The 8,935-nt window shown below is 45.8% G+C and overlaps 1 protein-coding gene across 1 annotated transcript in view; it reads left to right on the top strand.

Annotated features, from left to right (window-relative positions):
- Positions 1-1,647: 1,647 nt before the first annotated feature.
- The window catches only part of TFDP2 (transcription factor Dp-2), a 51,914-nt gene continuing 44,626 nt past the window's right edge, over positions 1,648-8,935 (top strand). Inside the window, exon 1 of the mRNA XM_063408162.1 lies at positions 1,648-1,949. The gene's annotated coding sequence lies outside the window, so the exon portion shown is untranslated. The remainder of the gene's footprint in view (positions 1,950-8,935) is intronic.

The raw sequence follows: 8,935 nt of genomic DNA, 5'->3' as shown, positions 1-8,935 counted from the left end.
ATGAAGCCCAAGTGTCTTTATTGAGGCTGGGTTCAAGTATTTGTTTAGCTGTGGTAACTAATAATAGTGCAGTAAACCAGCCAACCTGGTCGCTTGTGGTTTGCTTCCTTTTTCAAGTGGTGTGTGCCTTCTGCACTTCTGCCAGGGCATGTGTCATGTTAGTGGCTGTACCTGTTAGAGGGGGCTCCAAGACAATACACAATAGTTTGCGTATTTCTGTTGCTTTTGTGAATGTGTCTTGCATAACACTGCCAATATTGATAAAAGGTCTTGTTACATGTCATGGAAGTGTTTTACAGAGGATGAAAAGAAACTAAAACCACAATCTGCAAATTCCTAGGCACATGTAAGATTTTCAGTTGTAAACTGCCCCACTGAAATAAAGGCCTTGTTTGCTAATATTTTCCTTTGACTGACATTCAGGAACTTAATTTTATAGGCTGAACACCTGTTTCCTTGATGTTCCTTCCCTTAGTGGACAGGATCAAAAATGTCTTTCTAGAGCATTTAATGTTGTCTGTAACGCAAGAAAAACAAAAGCTTACCACATTTGATCTCGTATATGTATGATTTGCAGGGATCTAAAGCACACAAATAGTGTTTGTGTCCCCATGAACCTTGTTTTGCTCGGCTTGCTCAGTGGCATTAAGCTGAAGTTGTGATTTAGGAATGTGCAAAATGGGTAAGTGCACGCCTTGGATGTGTAGCCTGGCTGCGCTCCAGGAAGATTAACAAATGTTGCATCGTTGCTTTGAAAGGAGCTAGTGCCGATGAGGTTGTTTGGTTGGTTTTTTGTTTTGTTTTGTTTTTTTTTCTCCCAGGAGTGCTTTCCATTTATATGCTCTGTTAGAATATGTAACCCTGCTTTGTTGAAACAGTTTTTTAAGGCGGTAAAGGAAATGTTGAAATCAATCAATCTTAGGGCTTTTCAAAGGAGCTGGGCCTGGGTTTTTGCGGCTGCGAGGAGGGTCCCGGGTCTCGCCGGGCGGTGGCGGAGGTGCGAGGGCGCGGTCGCTGCTCCCCGGCCCCGCCGCCGCTTTATTGGCCCGGCAGCCTTTGTTCGCAGAGGGAACACGGAGCTGGGCCCGGGCACGGTGTGGAGGCGACCCCGGCCTCGTTCTGCCGCCGGCTCCCGCGCCGGGGCCGCCCGTTCCTGCAGCGCCCGCGGCGCCGGGCCCGCGGCGGGGCTGAACTTTGCATCCCGGAACGCAGCCCCACCAGCGCCTCGCAGATAAGCGGCACGGCCCGCGGCCGCAGCCAGCGCGGCGCCGGGCGCTGTGTGTAAATACAGCCCCATATATATTTATGTGTTTGTGTATTTATACGCTTCGTTCCGCCCGCAGCACCTGGGCGCCGCTGGGACAGGTGCGGCGGCCGCCTGGAGCCGTCGCGGGGATCGAACCCGAGGCCCCAGCGCTAACAGCGGCCGGCACGCGCCGCGAGGGAGAGGCGGCGGCCGCGGTCCCTGCCGGCCACGCCCTTCCGCCCCGCCCCCCCGGCGCCGGCCCCGCGGATTGGCGGGCGGTGTGTGTACACACACGGGGCCGGGCCAATGGCGCGGGGAGGGCGCCGGACGTCACGCGGAGCGGCGGCCAATGGGCGCTCCCGGCCGGCAGACGCCGCCAAGCTTGTGCGGGGGAGCAGGACCGGGCAGCGCTCGGCGCGGGGCGGGCGCGGGGGGGCGGCGGGGCCGGGCCGGGGGCGCTGCGGGCGCTGCTGCCGCCACGCACCGGGGACCGCCGGGGGGTCCCGGCTCCGGGGCCTCCTCGCCAGCGGCGAGTGCGCGGCGCCGGCCCGGCCGAGAGGCGTCGTCGGCGCGGCGCGGCCGGATCGCTCCTTGCCGCGGTGGCTGCCAAGGGACCGTCGCCGTCTCGTCGCCTCAGCGCCGCTGTCTGGGCCCGGCGCGCGCCGCCGCCCGCCTCACCTTTCGTCCCTGGCCGGGCCTGCGGGTGAGCGGGGAGCGGGGGGCGGGGTGGGGGCTGTGGGGGGGAAGGACAGCGCCTTTTTCCAGCGATCAGCGGCCGCCGTCCCCCGGTGCCCCGGGCTGCGCGGTCCCGCCGGCCCTGCCGCCCCCTCCCCGGTGCCCCGGGCAGCGCGCTCTCGCGCCGCCTCGTCCCCGCCGGTGCCTCACGCCGGGCGGGCGCCCCGGGAGGGCGGGAGCCGGTGCCCGACACCTGCGGGCGGGCCCGAGCGGCGGTGACAGCCGGGGCGCCTCCTCCATTGTGGGGAGCGCTGGCGCGGCGGGGCTGGGCCGCGGCGGGGCTGTGCGGGCTGCGGAGCCGGCGGCGGCCCGGCCCCGAGCGGGAAGGCACCGGCCCAGCTCCCGGCCCCGCGCAGTGCGCTTGAACTTCGTGTCGGGGCGGTTCTCACCCGCGGGTCTCATCGGGAGGGTCAGTCCGGCACAACAACAAAACTTCCCTGCCTGCCTCTTCCTGGGAGTTACAGGCCTGCCCGGACTTCCAGCTGTAAAGGGCTCAGCGGCAGAGGTGAACCCAGTGTAAACACCGCCTGTTGGAGCTGAAAACACAAACAATAGGAGGAAAATACGGAATAAGGAAACTTCCTTGAAATGTGGAAGAAAACCGCAAATGAGAGCGTGCTCCCTCACTGAGTAACGGGGGGATGCCGAGCTGTGTATCACAGCTTATGCTGCTCTCTGGAGAAAGCACTTTGGGTTTCATTTTCTCTGTGAATTCTTGATTTGACAGAATTGATATGACACAGTATACTGGGTAAATTTTTGTACAAATTATTTCTTGGTCAGTTTTCATAATTCTGAAAGCAGTTCAATTTTTTTTGACTCCTCATTAATTTGGCACACGGTGACTTTTTCTTCAACTTCTATCGCTGATGTAGCTTAATTATGTTGACAGAAGACAGTAAAATGTTGGAGGTTTTGTGGTGCCTTAACAAATTGCAACAATACAATCTTTGATTGAAGAATAATGTTATGCTGGTAAAAATGGATGCTGTTAAAAAAGAAATTAATAAATTTCCTCTATTCCTCTACTCTTCCCAAATTAATTTCAGTTCTTTTGATTATATCCTGTATTATATCCTGTCATGCACAAAAAAGGATCTGTATAAGTGGGGCAAAGACTGAGAGGACCAGGGTTTCAGGGCAAATGCAGAACTGTGTTTCACAGCCCGTATTTATGTCAATGCTGTGTATACTCACTGGTGTTTTTTATGCAGTGAAGTACTGAATTTCAGGAATTTCTGTTCAAAGTAACATGTAGGGTGTTAAATATAGCACTTTGAAAAAAACATGGAGGACTAAGGAGAAGTTTGCATTATAGAAAAGAAAAAACTTAGCAGGAGAGGTGGTCAAGAGGAAAAAAAAGTCAAGCTCTCCTTTGAAAATTTTCTTACTCTGAAGTGAGTCTAGTGCCTCTAGAAGAGGCCAGAGTAACAGGTCTAATGATTTAGTTCTTTACTAGGGAAAAAATGAAAATTATTAAATATTAATAAGATTGTCTCATAGGTGAATTTAAGAGTGATCGCATATTACTGTGAAATTATTTGGCTTTCTTTTAACCACTTTCTCTTTGAACAAAAATTACTACTGCAGCATAGCAAAAAGAAACCATTTGACATGTACTGTCTTAATATAATAAATTTTACAGAAAACACAGCAATGAGAGGAATGCTCCTAATTGCTGCCGAGGGTTCTGAGCAGTGGCCTCACTTTACAAAGTGTGAAGGCAGAGTTTTTGAACAGCACCTTGGAGCTGCTCTCCAGTGTGGAAGGCACAGCCAGCAGGGCAGCAGTGGTGCTGTTGGCAGGGGATGTCAGGAGTACAAGAGAATTCCTTATCTTTGTCCACTCTTGTCTCTGTTGGACAGCTCTGCAGAGATCTCTGGTGCATCTGGACACACTTCCTGAACAGTTGGGAGCACCCTCCCAGTGGAGATCCTTCAGCAGCTTTGGCTAGAACTGTTACAGGTTTAGTGAAGAAATAGGGACCAAAATTCCAGCATTACATCCTCTTCAAGGGTGTATGATGTTACTTGATTTAGATGTACAGATCTTGTCACTGTGCCTTTGAAAGCTAATGTGAATCTCTAAATGTGATATAAGAATAGTGACTTGCATGGTATGGGGAGAAAGCTGCTGCAGCCCAGCCTATGTAGACAGAAATATTTAAATTTCTGGATCCTAATGTGAAGCAGCATGAGTTAGTTATAGCCACTCTATTTCAGTTCTTGGATTTGCTTTTCTTCTAGTGTGCTACCTTAAAATAATGTTCTTAGGCTATCTCTAATAAGTGATAATTTCTTAAATAGTTTGCATTTTCATTTTTTGAGTGTAATGGTATAAGCCTTTCTCTGCTACCACTCCAATTACATGCATTGTACATGACTCTTAATGAACCAACAGTGAATCTTAAAATAGGGAAAATCAGCTGTCTGGTCTGCTGCAAGGAAATACACTTGTGGATTTTTTTTTTGTGCATAAAGCCAGAAAACCACTGGAATCAGATGAGTTTATCACAAAACTTTAGGTATTAGGTGAAAAACAATCCCAATGTCTTGGTGTGGTAATAGTGCACACGCCATGGTGGAGCTGAGAGCACAAATGCCTGTGGCAGGCTCTGAGAAACCAGGGATATGCAAGGAAATATTGTAAAAGGTGCAGGTGTGTTAGGGAGTAACAGTTTTGTAACAATTTTGTGGATTGATTCTTCATATGTGTTTTGTAACATCTAGTCTTAGAATGAAATTAATTCTTTTTCCCCCTCATTATTTGATTTGTGGACTGTGACTCTTCTGCAAGAATCTGAGGCAGTTGTAAGTGATCTTAGTTTCATAATTTCCTTAAAGGAACTCCTTTGCTCCTTGGTCTGATTTCCTGTGTGCAGTGATAGTTTCCAATAAAGGGCTTTACAGGCTGTCCAACCTTACTTTTATGCTTTTCAATATTTATAGCATAAAAATCAATCTAAGCAAGTCAAACTGCAGGCCTACAATAGTTCAGTTTGCAAGACCATTATATATGTTAATATATTGTCATTACATTAATGGAACTGTAACAAAATCACAGCTTTTTAGAATATCATACTTCTAGTGAAATACAGAACAGTAATTAAATGAAAAGGGATGATGTTTGAAAATAACTTGAGCTCCAGCTATTCACTTAGTACTGTTGAAGAAACTCTTTGCCTTTCAGAACATGGTTTGCAAAATATACAGCCTACTGTGAAGCCATTTTGAAGAAATTTGTCTTCACTTAAGCCTGAAGTAACTTCTAGATTTTTGTAGCACTGCCTTGGTGAAAAATAATGCTATAGCCAGCTCACATCCAGTATTGGCTGTCACGATGGAGCCTGGAACCAAGCTGGGAAAAGATGAGTGTTTGGTTTTGTTAGTGTGCTTGGTTGTGAACTGCAGCAATTCAGGTGTTGGCACAGTTTCATTCTTTCTGGCTTGATAGTGTTTAAAGAGAAGACAACTTGATTTTTGGTAACTTTCCAAATCATGTAAGCACGGATTCTAGAAGGGGTTTCTTTAGAGGTCTCTTTGAAGGCATTATCCAGAATTTTCATGGCACTGGGATCTTCCTGGTTTACAGTATGTAGGATATTTGACTGACATGAACAGCCAGGTTTTTCACAAAACTTCTGAACCTGCTGTTAGTTAATGTGACCTGTAGAAATAACCCACTTTATAAAGGTGATGTTGTTTTGTCTGGTTTTGTGTTATTTCAGTCAGTGGGATTTGCCCTGACCACCAGGTTTTACACAAACAATGGTCAGAGCAGTGATGGTAGCTGAGACTGTACTGCTGTTCCTCCGTTCTTTGCTAACAGAGAATGGAGTGCCTGTGTCCAAAACATGGAATTTGTGTTAGTGTCTATAGACCAAAATCCATTTGTGAATGTCATTCTGCTCTGGCAGCCTAATTTATTTTTTTCCTGTGGAGCTTAGAGTGTGCTCCTCTGTTTGGCAGGGCAGGTTTCTCCTGTTCCATCAGGTTCCTGTTGCTGCCAGATTTGTATTGGTTTGGGTGGGAATAGCAAATTATTCAGTTGTGGTTTACAACCTCTTTAGTACTTTTGTTCAACAGAGTCCCTCACTGACCTCTGTTGGGTGACTATAGCATCTGTATGGGAAGATTAATTTGACAGGAATTCATAATCCATTCACCCATGGGTGGTGTAAGCAAATGTGTTCTGTGTGAATAAGGGACCATTTTCATTTACTATTTTCTTATTGCAAATTTCAGGGGAGGAAAAAAAGAAAAATAAGATCAGAAAGAAATTAGCAGGTTGCAACAGGTACCCACTGTTTTTCAGACTGTGAACTTTTAGTTGTATAGAGCAATTCTTCAAATTGGTAGCAGCTATTATAATGCTATTTGTGGGAATTAAAGCCAGTATATCAGTAGTTGCTCATGGAGGCTTGTGAATGCCAATGCATTGACATACTAAAAGTCACTTGTGAACTGTAATGGTCATGCAAGAATGTATGGTGGTAGCATGACCCTTCATTATGGATGAGATTAGAAACAGCAAGTGAAAGTGAGCTTATGTCCTCAGAGTGAAATAAGAAACCTGTGTGTGCATGGGCTCTGCATGTCTTGGAAGGAAGGAGTTAGGTAACTTCCTTTTGTTATAAGCTTGACCTTGAGATTTGAGAATTATATTTCTGTCCTCTTAAAGGTGCAATCAGGTTATTGTAAACTTCAGTTTATTTAAAATTCAACTTTCAATTGCAAATACATTCAAACTTTTTTTAGATCAATAACTTCATACATACTGCTGATACATTTTCAAGCTGTGTATTGATTTGGTATAACAGCAGACTTCTGCTCTCTGTTAAAAGCAAATTATTCATCCTGCTTCTTGCTGTATAAGAAATTGAGGAAGCTGTGATCTGGAGACAAAAATATCCCCCTCCCTAATGGATTTTTGAAGTGTGCATGCACCCCAGTAATCTCTTCAAACGCATGCAGTAGTCTTCATATGAACAAACCTTTTGTCACATTTCAATCCATAAGTAAATTTTGAGGGATCATGAATGCTTTTTTCAGAAATGGAATCATGTTGTGGTTCTGAAGACCAGACTGAGCTGGTCAATCGGTGATCAGGTCTGAGGGTTAGTCCTGTCCTGTGCACAGCCCTGGGTGGCCCTTGGAGCTGGCAGGGGTGGCAGTGTAAGGAAAACTTTCCTCTATCCCATTGTAGCCCCACTGCTGGAATTCTGACAGTGTTAGAGCTGGACTGCTTCACTGAGAGGATCAGGTAGGAGTGGGAGCTGCTGAGAGTATGCTGAGAGTATGCAGCATTGGGAAGGAGTGGAAAGTGGAAGATCCTTTTAGCAATCTTAGCAAGGGTGGGATCTCAGAGCAGTGCAATGCATTTCATGGAATTGTGCCTTTCAGGTGTTTCTATGTGCTGTAATCAGTATTTGTGAGCTTGTGCATCACCAGAAAAATCAAATTATAATTAGAAAAATACAAAATCTTTTGTAACCTTCACCATTTGGTAAATACTGTCATAATCTTCAACCCATGCAAGAATAGAGTTAAATAATGGCTTTAAACTAGAGCAAATCTTCCAGCAAACTATAAGGAAAATGGAAGAAATAGCTACCAAATCTTCATCATCAAGTTTTGTGTTGCAATATAAATGGGAATTATTCCACATGTTGAATGTAAAGTTATTCTCCGTATTTGGACAATAATAGACATGCTTCACCTGATTGTTTTTGAAAGAAGCCATAAGTGCTGCCCCATTCTTAGACATGTAGTTTGCTGCTGGTACTGACAAGGAGCACGTCTAAGAACATGCCTAAGAAACCGAGTCCCTTGAGGGAAGGAGCATCCAGCTCCAGGTTTGGGAATTGGGGACCCAGCACTGTCAGGGCTGGACAAGCAGCACAGCGTGAGGGTCAGCAGTGCAGTTAAATGAAGGAGACTGAGCACTTTCAGCAGGGGAGACTTTGGATCCAGCTTTGGGTTTTCTTCCCATGTGATGGGTTCTCACTCAGACCTGTCTTCACCCCTGGGATTCAGGATATTCAGCAGCCTCCAGCAGCAGTGCCTCTGCTAGTCATGTATACATGTACAGGCATATAATATGTGCATTGGTAGTAATACAGCAGTGACTAAATACAGCAAATAGTGGGGAAAATGGGGATGTAGCATTTGGGATTGAGTCCCAGAGAACTAAATGGGATCCAATTGCCTCAGTATTTGCTACATGAAGTCCTTGAGGGGAGATTTGCTTCTAGCAAACCACACAGGTTGGTGATTCTCTCTCATGGGACTGAAGTGATACGGTTTATACTCGTTGAACTTGCAGGAATGCCTCATCTGTTTTTCCAGGTTCTTTGTGCATTGTAAACTTGAGTCATAATTACTGCTGTTGCCAGGAGGTGTCAGTTAATTTTTTCTGATGATACATTGGCATTTTGCTAGATCGTCACTACAGGATGAGATCTTCACTTTCAGATTAGGTTCAGGTGGTTTTATCTGTCATTTGCATCTTGGTTTGAAGCAGTCATCTTCATTTCCTTTTTGTGTCATGTAGTTGGGAGAACTTCTGTACTTTGGATTCATCGGCTGCAGCCTTTTAAGTCAAGTAAAGATGATTAAACAGTGACACTTTTAAACTGAATACTCTTCTCAAATTATTTTATTTCATAAAAACCTCATAATATCATTCAGTGCTCAAGGCACTTAGATTTCCTTTGTTCAGTCTCTCTAATCACCTTGTCTATTATTTACCAGGACTTGTTTGAAGGCATACAGTTGCTAACAGTAAAAGCTGGAAAAATAATTTGTTATACCTGCCAGGCGTTTATCATACGTGTCATGGTGGGAGTTCCTTTCAAATGCTTCCTTAGAGCTACTTTCTAACGTTATTTTCAAAATAAATTTACTGTATGACAGCTGAAGGTGCTGACTTATTTCTCATCCTATGTGACTTGTT

The sequence above is a fragment of the Prinia subflava genome, chromosome 11, assembly GCF_021018805.1.
Source record: "Prinia subflava isolate CZ2003 ecotype Zambia chromosome 11, Cam_Psub_1.2, whole genome shotgun sequence".
NCBI classification, from domain to species: Eukaryota; Metazoa; Chordata; class Aves; order Passeriformes; family Cisticolidae; genus Prinia; species Prinia subflava.
The sequence above is the reverse complement of the archived record's forward strand: the minus strand, read 5'-3'. Positions and strand labels throughout refer to the sequence as shown.